The following is a 14,004-nucleotide window of genomic DNA, read 5'->3' as shown; positions in this document are numbered from 1 at the left end:
AATTCTCATCTACGTAATAGAAACTTTGTTATGTCTACGGATCGACCACGTCGACGTTATTAAAATACTTATCAGAAAGATTTTAGTTATAGACAGCTCAGAAATTATAAATTGAGGATTATAAGTCAATATATATAATATTTAATAAGTAGTCAAATATTACAGAAACCTGATAACTGTAACTTTTTTCTTTTTAATAAAGAAAACAACAAAAATAATATTTAATAAAAAGTACTCAAGAATCACTTATATATGTTTGTTCAAATATTAGTCTAATGAATAAACTTTTTTACGAATGCTGAATTCAAAAGTCTAAGATCATTATTAAAGTTCTAAGAATGTTATCTACTATTTTTGCGAAGAATCGACCTAAGAGAATTTTTTATTATCTAGTGACAGCATCCGAACTTTTTCATCGTTAAGTATGATGTTAAAGGATTCGCAAAAAAAAAAAGTAAAAACTGAAAGTTTGCTATCGCTTCTTATTTTTTATTTTGTTCAGTATGTCTTTCATAAATGTATGTAAATAAAATATAATATAACATGAGTAAGATGAAAATAAAATACCAGTTTTATTACTGAGTTATATATGACTTGATATATAACTAATGATCTGGCAGTGACGAAAGAAATAAGTACAATTTTTTATTTCATAATTTTATAGATTATTATAAATAATTTCTGCTGAATTTATTACTATTATGGAGATATAATTTCAATTCTTCTGTTTATAAAATTGATGAAGCTTTTGTATAACTCATTCCATTCAATTATTTTCTATTGGAAGATCCTCATTATTCTCATTAAAAGTTGTTCTCACTTTTACGTATTAATCACTGCTGCGGTCTAGAGTTCGAGACTGAAATTAATTTTAAATTAACATTATTAGTTGAGTTAATCTTACAATAAATGATAGTATTAATATATGTTGGCTAATAAAAAAATGTTTAAATAAATCTTACAATGTAAATTAAAAAAAAAAAAAATTTATTTAAAGACTAGCTGTTGTTTTCGAAAAAAAAACGTTTTTTACCATTTTTTCTCCAACGATATCTCTCAAACGAATTAACCGATTAAGACGGTTAAGGTGGCAATCGACGCGTTTTATCAAGTTCTAAAGCTGATCAAATTTTGAAATTGATTTATCGAGTCGATTTTGAGATATTTAAAAAAAACTAAAAAAACAAAATTTTTTTAATTCTTTCGACAACGGTTTCTCTTGAACGAATGAAGCGATTTTGATGGTTGAGGTGGCATTCGACGCGGCTTATAAAGCTCTAGAGCCCAGTCCATTTTGGAATCAATCCATCGAGCGCATTAAAAGTTATCCAAAAAAAAACATTTTTGAAAAAACTTTATTTTTGGAATATCTCTGAACGAGCCCTACCGATCAAGCTCAATTTTCTTTTAGCTTCAAGGTATTGACAAGCCGCGTCGAATGACACCTTAAAGTTCAAAATCGGTTTATCCGTTCAAAAGATACAGGTATTTACATACGTACGTACACTCGGACATCATCTTGAAATTAGTCAGAAAAGCTTCCTCGGACCTCAAAACGTCGACATCTGATGAAAATTCGATTTTCGTAAATCGGACTGAAACCAATAACTTCCCGAATTTTTGAAAATTTACAATTTTTTTTTAGCGGGAAGTTAAAAATGTGAAAATTTTTATTTTTTATGCCCCCGTGAACCTCTACAGAAGTCAATTTTTAAAAACAAAATTTACGTCATTCATCGTTCGTATCGTAGCAAATGTTTGTTTTAAATTTCGAGTCTACAGGTCTTTTGTTCAAAAAAACTAGAAATTTCGATTTTATACGTCCTCGTGAACTCCCCTAAGGGTCATTTTTCGATAAAAAATTTTTACTATTAATTTTTTTGTATCGTAGCTAATTTTAATTTCAAATTGTAATTTTATTGGTCTTTTGGTCGAAAAATATAAAAACTTTGATTTTTGACGTTCCCCAAAACCTGCATAAAAGTAAATTCGTTTAAAAAAGATTTAGACCATTGATTTTCTCGTGTTATAACTAATGCTCATTTAGAATTTCAATTTGGAAGTCTTTTGTCTAAAAATCGTACAATTTCAAATTCAAATACATCAGAATCTACTTAGGATTTATACTGCACAATTCACCTAAGGGGATAAAATCCATTTTGTTAAAAATTAACGTATCTTTAGTAATGGCGAACTCTTATAAATGTCAGGAACATCTGTTTGAGAATTCAAGTCTGTAAGTCTTAGAGTTAAAAAACTTTCAGAGAGCATTTTATCTTCGACCCTACCGCAACCTCCCTCGTAGTTGATTTTAAAAAAAATATCAGTGATGAGAGATTCTTATACATGCAAAGACGTTCGTGCCGAAGGTCATGTCTGTTGGTCTAGATATGTATAAACAGATGACAGTCAGAAGTTTTTTCAACGTAAATGTCAGAATGAAATGAAAGCAGATACTTTTAAAATTAATTTCTTCTATTACAGATCATTTGTGCAATCACTTATTTTTACTGGATCCCGGATATATCATCATAGTCGGTCAAAACGTTCTTGAGGTATGAGAATATATGAATAGACAGATAAAAATTGTAAAAATGGCAAAATAGAAATTAGAGAGTCCAAATCAAATATTTAAGACGAAGTTTGAGAAACAAATCAAATGTACAGGCAGAGCGTGAAGATTTATATAGTGGTAAAGTAAAAGACCTAATACTCGATTACTCCATGTATTTATATATGTATATTTATAAATTTATACATACAAATATACATAGAGTAATCGGGTATTAGGTCTTTTACCTTATAGATTTTATGCAATTTTAAGCTTTCATAAAACAAAAAACTTATATTCGTATTTAATTTCAAAGCTACTCTGCCATGAATATTTCATCATTCTGTAAATGCTACTTCAGAATTACTGTGTCGGAAAGTGTCACTACTTCAAATTTATGCTACAATTACACTGTTATGTCAAGATAGGATCTCGTAAATTTCGTTCATGTAGCAAGAGGTAGTAGATGGTGTAAAGAATTCAGATGTATATATTTATATATATGTGTGTATAAACTAAAGAGACTTCAAGATATCGATGTATATACATATATCTATATATACATAAAGATTATTTTATGACAATAAATTTAGATCTTGGAAAATTTATCTATTAAACTTTTCTATTTAAAATGTAAAATATTTCATTTAAAATTTTTTACATTTATCAAAAATTTTAATATTATACTACATACATAACTAGTGAAAAATTGTTGACCTAGTCTTAAAACTTCGTGCTGTTTTCGAGGTTACAAAGTATAAATACTTTGTTAAAGATATTTTTAACTTCCCGCTAAGAAAATCAATGTTTTTCGAAAAATTCGGGAAGTTATTGTTTTAACCGCGATTTTCGAAAATCGAGTTTTTATCAGATATCGACGTTTTGAGGTCCTAGGAAGCTATTCTAACTATTTTCAGAATGATGTCCGAGTGTCTGTGTGTGTGTGTGTGTGTGTGTGTGTGTGTATTGTGGGGGTTTTGTTTCTACCACATTTAAATAAAGTGTTCAGATATTTCCCAACAAATTGTATTTATTTATTTATCACCTTATAACTAATTACAAATGTAATGACAATCGAACATGAATGGAATGTTTGTATGTAATTTATACTTTCTGATATATGTAATAATAATAATAATGGTAATGATACACAGAAAAAAAAGTTATCTTGAGTCAAGAAAATATTTTTGAAGAGAAACGTTTTCGAGAACCAAGTCAAGATTTTCTTGAGCCAAGAGAATTTGTCTTGGTTTAAAAAAAATTCGTCTTGGTCGGAGAAGATTTCTACTTCATCTGAAAAAATTTAGGTCTCCAAAAAAGATTTCTTGAATCAAGAATATTAACCTTCAGTCGAGAATTTTTTTTTTCTGTGTATGTATATATGTATATATAAAAATATGTCCTCTACCAACTTCTGCCCGTACGGATACGCACAATGGTATACAAAAGTATTTTCGAGCTCGAAGAGCTCGGAAATGTAGTCACAATAATGTTTTCGATCTCACGGAGTTCAAAAACAGCGGGAAGTTTTGGGGCTGGCCCGCAGGGTAAACCGATAGAGAGATTTTTTTTAAGTTATTGAACTCAAAAGTTGCATTTTCAGAATCTTCATTTACTCATTTGTGTTAAAATCTCAAAATATAAACCTTCTATAATTAAATAGAAAATAATCATTCTGTACTAATGTACACGGAGAAAAAAAAATAGGGAATTCCCCTATGGAAACATAGGAAAAATTCCTGTGTCCACATAGTAATAGTTACTATGCCAACATAGGAAAACTTACTGTTTTTTTTTCTCCGTGTAAAGGATCAACTGATTTTAATGACTTAGGTAACAATTAAAAGTAACTATCGAGATTTCACTCTGAATGGGTTTTAAGACCATTGTGAAAGTCAATTTTCGAGCCATTTGAATTAACCAAAAACTGTTTTTTTTTTAAATCCTTCATTCATGATAATTTTTAAGGCGGTTGCCTTGTTATAGGGCTCATCAGTAGAATTTTATGAATTTGAAATATAATATTAAGATAGAAATCCTGAATGTAGATTAAAATAATTAATATTTTCGATCGATTGTTAAACGAGATATTGATAATCAAAGTGCATATAATTCACGTAAAGTAAACTCACGGAATATATAAAATAGCTAACGGTAGAATATTTTCAAAAACTAATAGATTGTACAAAAAGCAATTATAAGTTAAAGAAAATTATTATGTCCTCGATTAATATAACAAAGTTATAAGTATTCAAAGATATCTGTGACACTATTTCGAAACGAGCAAAAAGCAAGTAAGCAATATTGAATGAAAAAGGGAATAGTAGCAAGTGAGAGTGAGCAATAGTAAGCTATATATCATAAGCACATTGATCGATTAAAATGAATCTTACACCTTTGATTATATTTCTAAATTTCCGTCACATTATCTCCTGAGTAATTATAGCAATTAAGATCATTCTTGTAGCAACCGAAAGAGCTTCTAGTGCTTTGGAGCTGATTAAATTTTTAAATCAATCGAAGGAATATTTTTTCAATTACAAAAAAAAAAAAAAAATCATTTTTAATGAGTTAGAATCTACTTGACTAAAGTTCCCATTTTTAGTTAAACCTAAATTGTAATGATATTTCAGACTGCCGCAAGCCATAGCTAAATCGCTTAGGTAGAATGGCTGTCTCCCGGTAAACGGAGAATCTTAGTCACGTGATATTCAGTTATACATAAAGTTATAAATTTAGTTTATTAATTGGTTCAGTTCAGTATGTGTTTGTTTCAGCTAAAACTATATCATTGATAATTTTTTTTCAATTTCATAGTTTCTTTCGTTCTTTTTTTATATTTGAAACTAAAAATTACGAAAATGTGTCAATATCCGAGAGGCGGTCTGCTAGACAATTGTATTATAAATCCCAATGTTTAAAAGTAAAAATTTAATTAAATAATTCAGTGCCACCTCCTCTAAAATTTCCAGGATCGATTCCCAACAACTAAAATAACCTACTATAAAAAAATTAGATTTATATAAAATATTCGCTATCTCGCACGTACAACCTTAACTGTTTTAAATATAGAGTGGATATCGTTTAATAGTTTTTTCTTTATTTAGTTTTTAAAATTCTATGGTGCCAATTCAAATAGTTCGGGGTTCTATTTTAGGATGTAAAAAAAATAATATCTATAAATCGACTTGCAAAGAAGTATTTGAGAGTTGAAACCACTCACGTATTCGTATCCCATATATAGATATTTACTGTTTATTTTGGTACTCATCATTTTTCGTATTTGCATTTATCGAATCCTTACTGATCTATACCCTCAATGCGGACTGGGTTGAAAAAAATATATATATATATATATATATATATATTTTATTGAATAACAATATTATAGTAATAAATGAAGAATATAATAGAGAAATTTAATAAATGGTTTTCTTGTTAATAAAGTACGGAAAGTAATTTGTTGTTCTTCAATGATATCTGTGTATTAATTACAAGATCTTTTGAGAAACATCTAAGACCCTAACAAAAAAAAAACTTTATCAATTTCCCGACCACCTAAATTATCACAAAATAATTTAATAATTACTCAAGTTGTTCCAAACATAAACCTTTTTTTTTTGTTCAAAATTTTTTCTCTTGATGAAAAATAAGCTTGAAAGTTAATGATCTCTTTTTTGATTAAAATATGTATATTGTTTTAAGTAAGTACACTGTAAAAAATTTTTTGGGGTGAACGCGGATTAAGCCTGGAGTAAATGCACAGGGATATTTTTTTATTTATTTAATCCCTTCGGTGTGAAATTCACTCCAAATGGGAGGTGTTTTTAACGAAGAGAATGCGGATTGATATAAAATCAAAATTCATACTTTGAGTTTAATCCCGTTATTTATATTCAGTGTAACTGCATGAGTTCAATATTGACAGTAATTTAAATTATTGAACAAATTTAGTGTCGTATTTTTACCCTTACTTTTTTTTGTTTAAATTTACTCACTATCTGAGAATAAACGACAAATATATGATCTTGAGAGGATTTATTTGAGGGATGTCTGAAGTCACGTATAAAGATTTCATATGCCGATTATTTTTATTTGCCTTACGTTTTGTCAATTTGATAAATGCCTTTCAGGCACTTTTTTTATCTTTAGATTGCGATCACAAAGGGAAATAGTGTTGAAAAGATCAAGCCGAAAGTGCCTGTAATACATTTATGTATTAGTATAATAACGAAAGAATAATATCAATACAAATAGTGACTCAGTAAGTTTTTTCATACAGCAAACATTAATAATTATTAATAGATATTTTCTTCATAATAATTTTTGACTTATCCAATTTTATGGGTTTTACTTCTTTGAACATAATTTTTTTAACTTACTAGGAAGCGGCACGTGGCTTAATAGGGATGATAGCCCAGAAGGATTAAAGAAAACTTCCTGGGAAGCTACATTCTGATTATTATCAGAATAATGTTCGTATGTGTGTGTTTGTGCGTGTGCGTGTGTGTGTTTGTGTGTTGAAGATGAAATATCAAAAATTATTTAAAAAATTCAAAAATTTTGTCCCGCTATCCTTTAGAGTCACGTTTGTTTTCGAAGTACTCAACAAGTAATTACGCCGTTAAAACTTTGAGGCTTGTTAATGACAGCATCATCAAAGTCTCATATAAAATTTATAATTACATCAATCAAATATCAACCAGCTTTAAACTTTTTAAGCCTTTCGAAATTTCACTTAAAAATTCTTATTGTCAAGCAACTGATACAAAATAAAACTTTAAAATTAATTTTATCATCATAGTTTACTTCGTCGATAAAAGAGAAAAGTTCTTTATTGAAAATGTTCCGTTTGTAGATAATTGAAAAGCTCTTTACCTTCTTTTTCTTTCTTTTCATATTTCAATAACTTTATCGAATGTTACTAACAACGTTTTACCATGAAAAATGAACTGCACATACACTTATTGACCTTAGTCTTTACTATTCTACTTCATAATGAATAATTGATATCACGTACGGTTATTCGTTTTTATTCTGACAATGAGACTTTCATACTCAGAATAAAATATTATTATGAATTCAACTTTTTCAACCAGAGAACTAGAAGTACTCATAATTTTTTATCATTTATGTAAGAATATGACATTTTTCCATTCGATTTGTGAATAATAATAAAAATTTACTGTAGCCGATTTAAAATAAAAAGTAGAGATATTTTTCAGTCAAATGATATTTATATATTCTGTTGTGTATACGAGTTACCGTTATAATGACGATGCGCCGAGATCGATCCAGGTGAAACGACTTGGAAGAACTTTCAAAAAGTGTCAAATGGATACATGCCAGCTTATCCGGAAAATGGAAGTAAAGCTGGATGGAATGGTAGTGGATGCATATTCACGGAACACGTAATACAAAAAATAAAAAATAAAGACATAAAAAACAGCAATGAGAAAGTACGAGATAAAACTAGTATTATAATAGCAAGTAGTATAATAATTGTCAGTATTGTTCGAGTTGAAAAAGTTGCAGGTTGGAAAAATGTAAAAACTAGAACAAGGCCGTTTTCTCTAGGGGGTTACAGGTGGTTGGAATTACCACCCTTATACAAGGAATGACGACAAAAAACCCGACAGATATTAAACTAAATAAATAAGATTCATCAAAGAATGTAACTAAAAAGTTAAGAGATAAAAAGATAAAACTCAAAATTTTTTCGCAATCTCTGCATCGGAGTTTCACGTTTAAATATCTCAACAGCCAGCCGGAAAAAACTTGTCTCAGATTAATGCCGATGACAACTACTGCCATATAGGTAGGTGCATTGCCGTCACATGCGTATTTTTTATTCTGCTGCTTATTCCAGATCACAGTACCCATACAAAGTTTGGAAATTGGCCCTAGATTGGGCCATTACTAGGCCAAGAATGTCGATTAATGTCTCAGCAATGGAAATTTTCATTGGCCGATAAACGGCTTATAGTCGGGATGATAACCTCGGCCCATTAATGGCGCTCGACTATCGGCCGATTAATGGTAGCCAGCAATCAGCCAAGCAAGCAAATAGATTTAATTAATAAAAAATTTTATTTTTATTATCCTAGTAGAATTCAAGATCATTAACGTTTAAACTATTTAAGTGGGGTAAATTATGTGAAAAAAACTTGGTGAAAATTCTGCTGGGCTCTGGGCGCGAACTGCCGTCCTTCTGATTGCTGGGTCTGAACACTAGCTGCTAGACATCGGCCGATCCACGGTATTTTTTCCATTAACGGCGACTTTGTATGGGTATACGCGTAGAGTATTATTTTTTAGCTATTTCAATTGATAAAAAAAATCTTTACATGATGTTTTTTTTTGTTTATCACTATCATGGAGACAATAAAGTAATCAGAACTTTCCGATAATTATTGCTGAGTCGAGACAGCGTTCTTGAAAGATAGATTCAATGTTTCGTTAAACAAAGACGTCTCGATGAGACTAAAGAAGATGTCGACGGTTACAGCCTGATCTTCAACTTGTTCTTAGGCTTGCAAAAAAAAAGAATTGATAAAGTACAGAGTTCGTTGTTTAGGTGCATGCAGTGTTGGTGTTGGTGTTTCTTCATGCCTAAATGAGGTCATGAATTAGTCAAAATGTCAATGACTGCCAGCCAAGTGAATAAAAACGTGAAAATAGAGATTCGAAGTGAAACGAATATCTGTTATGATTTTCGATATAATTACTATTTACGTTTAACATCTGTAATTATTACTAAAAACTTAATCAAAGATGACCTCTAGTTATACCTATAGATAAAATAATTTTTGAAGCTTCATAGTTGCAGTATACGAAAGACTTATTTAGTTTTGCTTATCATGAGATAGTGTTCTGATTATATTTGATTGATTATTTAATGGGAAATAGTCGATTTTCTAACTAAAAGTTAATTATTTATAATGGATCAGAACATAAAAAAAACATATACCATTTCAAGAGCCAATTGGCAATTAATATCGTTTGTCTTGGGGTTAAAAATATTTGACTAAATTTTCGATCAAATTTTGGAGCAAGAATTAATAAAATTAATAGGTGATTTTTATGTGAATAAGAATATGATTGTTTTTTTTTATATTATGGTCATCATAATGTAATATTTTTTACATAAGCAAATACTTTTTAAACAAAAAGTCTGCTATTATTATCTTTATAATCAATCAAGAATCGATCAAAACGCGATTTTTTAAATCGTATTAACTTTTAAATGCAACTAACTGATAAGCATTTAGTAATTTCGAAAACTTGGTGAAAGATAATTTGTGCGCAATAGAATGATCTCCAGATTAAGCCCTATGACATTTTGTCATAAAACCAATAGTTTCGCCAGAAAAGTTAAACAATATTAAAATTTACATAAATTCAACTTTGACTTTGGATAACTTTTGAACGAGTAAAGTTGTCAAAAAATAATAATTACTATGTTTGACGCATCGTTAGCTAGTTATAAAATTTAGAAGAAGCAAAAAAAATATTTTCTGTCTTATTCTTATGTAAAATAGAAAAGTGCGATGCGCCCCCTCTTTATATTAATATTAAAAGCTCAAATTTTAACAGGCGTATTTTATACCTAAACGAAATTTTTGAACTTGTTTAGAAGGAAAACAGAATTTTTTTTTTAATCACCCTAATATATGTACGCATATATGCATTCAAAATCATACGTATAATAATTATCAAATAGAAATATATTCAAATTTCTTTTATTATCAGTATTATAGTTACAAAAATTTTTTCATTTAATAAGCTCGTAAAATGTAATAAGCATTTAAATTTTAAATTCAGGTACAGAAAATTTAGAGAAGTGAAAAATTTTATATCATTCCTTTTATTTGATTTAGTTGTTTTTCTACGTTGTAATGGGTTAAATATCTTAACACGCACGAGGGTGTAGTTCAAGTGCTGCGGCGCTCCACCGCGGCGGCGCCGAATACCTCGTCGTTCTCTCCTGGTTTTGTTCAGTCGTTGTTGTGATATCAGCGAGGGTCATGTGAGCCGTGTAAGCTCCGCGCACGCGAAATAAAGGTGATTAGACAATTGTTAATATATTTTAGTTAAGCTTTTATTTTCCAATCATTGTTTTATGATTAATTGAATATAAGCTATAAATAATGTGAAAAATGACGTGGAATAAAAATCACCGTAAGAATTTGTGTTATCACGCGCGGCAGCGGTTAATCGACTAAGTCTGCAGCTTGCAGCTAGTAGAGAAGGTCAACCAACAATCAAACACTGGACGTAAGTCTTTGTACTTACATTAACTGATTTATTATTAATTATTAACCTTGTTAACCCTGAGTTATGAATAATTTTTATTTGTTTTTATTTTTTTTTTAATTTTTGGTAATAAAAAATATATATATAATTAAATATTCATAAAAATACAATAATCGCAAATACTGATCAGGCTCTAGAACAATTTTTCCGGTTTGAAATTTATTAAATTGGTAATTTGATATCAAACTGTTAACTCGCACTTATCACAATTATTTATTTATGCCAATAAAAGTAGTTTAGTTTAGAGAAAAATAGCTAAAGGGTTGCAGAAGGAATATGCGGTAATGCGAAAATAGTATTGGTGATGGGAAGTTGGAGGTGGTGATGATAGTGGCAATAGTGGGGGAATCGATAACCATCTCGAGAAAAAAAAACGAAAGATAAGAATGTTTAGTTGCACCTTGACCTTTTCACCTCGTGGATGAAAGAAAGTATGAGAGTAAAACATCAAGAGAATCAGTGAGAGTCGACATTCTCGTGAATGGGTCGAGGACAAACATACACATACACACATTATATTGTATTCATCATCAACCTTCTTTTTGCATTTATTGTGGCCCTAGTTTACTGACTATATTTTAATATTTCAAAAAGCTATACCTTTTATCTTCTACTTTAAAACTTTTTTTTCGATTCTCTTTTTTCGATCATCCCTTTTTCCGTCTTTTTCTTCCTTGTCTTCTTTTTCTTCATTATCGCAACTGAACACATACCTTTTCCTACATCACAGCATATTGACTTAAATGTTCATACTATGATGTTGATTTAACAACAGGGTGAATTTTATTATGTGGAAAAATGACAGGACTTTTTTCAGATTACTCTGAATCTTGTGGCAAGCTCGAGTAATAAATTTTAAATCTAACTTTAATTGTGCGTGATATGCCGACACTAGTACACTCGCCATTGGGCCAGTTATTTAATGAATGCATTTGTTTATTTTATAATTATTATGAACAGTAATAATAAAATGAAGAGACTAAGGAATTGATCGAATATTAATAAACTAAACGCCACCATTTATCAGATTTAATTTAAAAATACGATTAACAAATGTAAATTTTATTATTTTTCTGAGATAATTAAAATTAATTTCTACACAAGGTATTATTGTTGTTTATAAACTTTTGGATCTTCAACATAAATAACCTAAATAATTGCTATTTAATAATAAGATAAATTACATTTTTTAAGAACTTATGTCTATTAAAAAAATGTTATTTTTTTTTTATATGTATCGTAAACAAATACTGAAAGTTATCTTCCGATATTCAATGATAATATGCTTTCATGTAAACGTATATGAAAAATCCGAAATAAAATTATGTTTTCGCAGGAATATATTTCTATACTTCATCAATAGGTAGGGAACAAGATCACCTAACAAAAAACTCAAAAAAATTAATTTACCTCATCACCACTCGCACTAATTTTGGTTAGTATAATTGTATTTAATTGACCTACTACTTCTTTACTACCAAAATTCATCATTTTTTTGAATTTAGAATTTTTATCGAAAAATATGTAGCTAAGCGTGGGGCCAAAAGAACCACAATATTTTACCAAAAAAAAATTTTTTTTTCTAATATGTTAATCTTTAGTCTTTAGAAAACGTAGGATGTAAGTATAGCCCATACAGGAGTTACCAGAGTTGAACAACAGTGCCCTACTTGGCTCAGCACCGGGGAACCTAGCTTTGGCCGTTACAATGATTACCCGGGCTTGGGCCAAGACTGGGTAACCTAGCCTTAGCCATTCAATGGCAATCCAGGCTTGGGCCAAGGTAGGATTACCTAAGTTTGGCTATACCTATGGTTTAATAAGTAGATCATTTAAATGTATCAGTTCAACATTAGTAGCTTGCCCTGCAGAATTTTCCCCGAGTTTTTTTCACATAATTTACCTCCCTTAGATAGATTTAAACGTTAATGATTATGAACTCTACGAGGTTAATAATAATACAATTTTTTTTAAATTAAATTTATTTGCTTATCCTCGATGTATGGGCCAGGTCTAGCAACCAGGACTGGCTCTGTGTTATTATTCTAGACTTCTACCAAGGCTGGGCCAAGGCTGACTTACAAGCTTGGCCCAAGGTTCTCCATACTTGGGCCAAGCCTGGTCCCGTCGTACTTTCCTCTCTGGGAGGGCGACCATTTTAAAATTTTAACCAAAAAAAATTTTAACTTTATACAAAAATCCTAGTCAATCAATTCATTATTTTTGTTATTTATTACAAACGTATAATGATAGATTCTTAATAATTTTTAAAAAAGCTAATAAACTTACAATTGTTCCATTAAATTTAATACTTCTATTTATCATTATATCATAAATGTTTAATAACTCATATTTATTAAAATTAACTGCCTTTAAAAATTAACTTGTACATATTTTATTTATGAAACAGATTTTTAAAACATATCATGTCTTAAGGATGGTCTGTAGTAATTTTTGTCTAAGCTTTTATCTCTAACAAATCCTTTAAACGCAAACTTAAGAACGAAGCTCAATCCATTACTTTATAATCTAGCAATTTGCGTTTTCATTTTTGAAAAATCTAAAAAATCTTTCAAATTTCGTATTATAATTAAAAACAATTATGTAAAATAAATAGAATATCAATATTCAAGTCATAACTGATAGTGATAAACTTTTTTTTTTTACTTGAAATTTACAATAATTATTTAAATTAAATGAAGAAACGAAATTTTTTTTGTTAAAAAGTAGTGTCTTATTTTGCCCCACACACTTATGAAAATTATGGTGTATTTTATTCTTCTCCACTTTTCCCTATATTTTACAAAGTAGAATTAAACTGAGCATATATTGCCATTTTTTATGTTCTTACGGGTATGAGTGCGGGCATCGCACGGGTTTTTTTAACCTAAAAAAATTATACTGTCTAAAACTATATATTTTTAAAAACCTGCTTTTTATCAAGCAATTCATCAGCGTCAAAATAAAAGTCTCGCAGAGAACGACAAAACTTATAAGTATACTTACATAACAATCAATTTGTTCGTCGAGAATTTTGGTGATACAATATTTTCTTATTTATCATAAACATTTTCAGGTAAACGAAGTAAAATACTGAATCAATCATAAATTTGGGATTTGAAAGCAGAAAATAAAGT

At 29.3% G+C, this 14,004-nt stretch overlaps 1 protein-coding gene across 1 annotated transcript in view; it reads left to right on the top strand.

Annotated features, from left to right (window-relative positions):
* The first annotated feature begins 10,566 nt into the window (after nucleotides 1-10,566).
* Nucleotides 10,567-14,004, top strand: part of LOC130663923 (uncharacterized) — a 54,082-nt gene continuing 50,644 nt past the window's right edge. The window contains exon 1 of the mRNA XM_057463493.1: nucleotides 10,567-10,828. The gene's annotated coding sequence lies outside the window, so the exon portion shown is untranslated. The remainder of the gene's footprint in view (nucleotides 10,829-14,004) is intronic.

This window comes from Microplitis mediator, chromosome 2 (assembly GCF_029852145.1).
Source record: "Microplitis mediator isolate UGA2020A chromosome 2, iyMicMedi2.1, whole genome shotgun sequence".
In the NCBI taxonomy this organism is placed as follows: Eukaryota; Metazoa; Arthropoda; class Insecta; order Hymenoptera; family Braconidae; genus Microplitis; species Microplitis mediator.
This window is presented reverse-complemented; position numbering and strand designations above follow the sequence as displayed.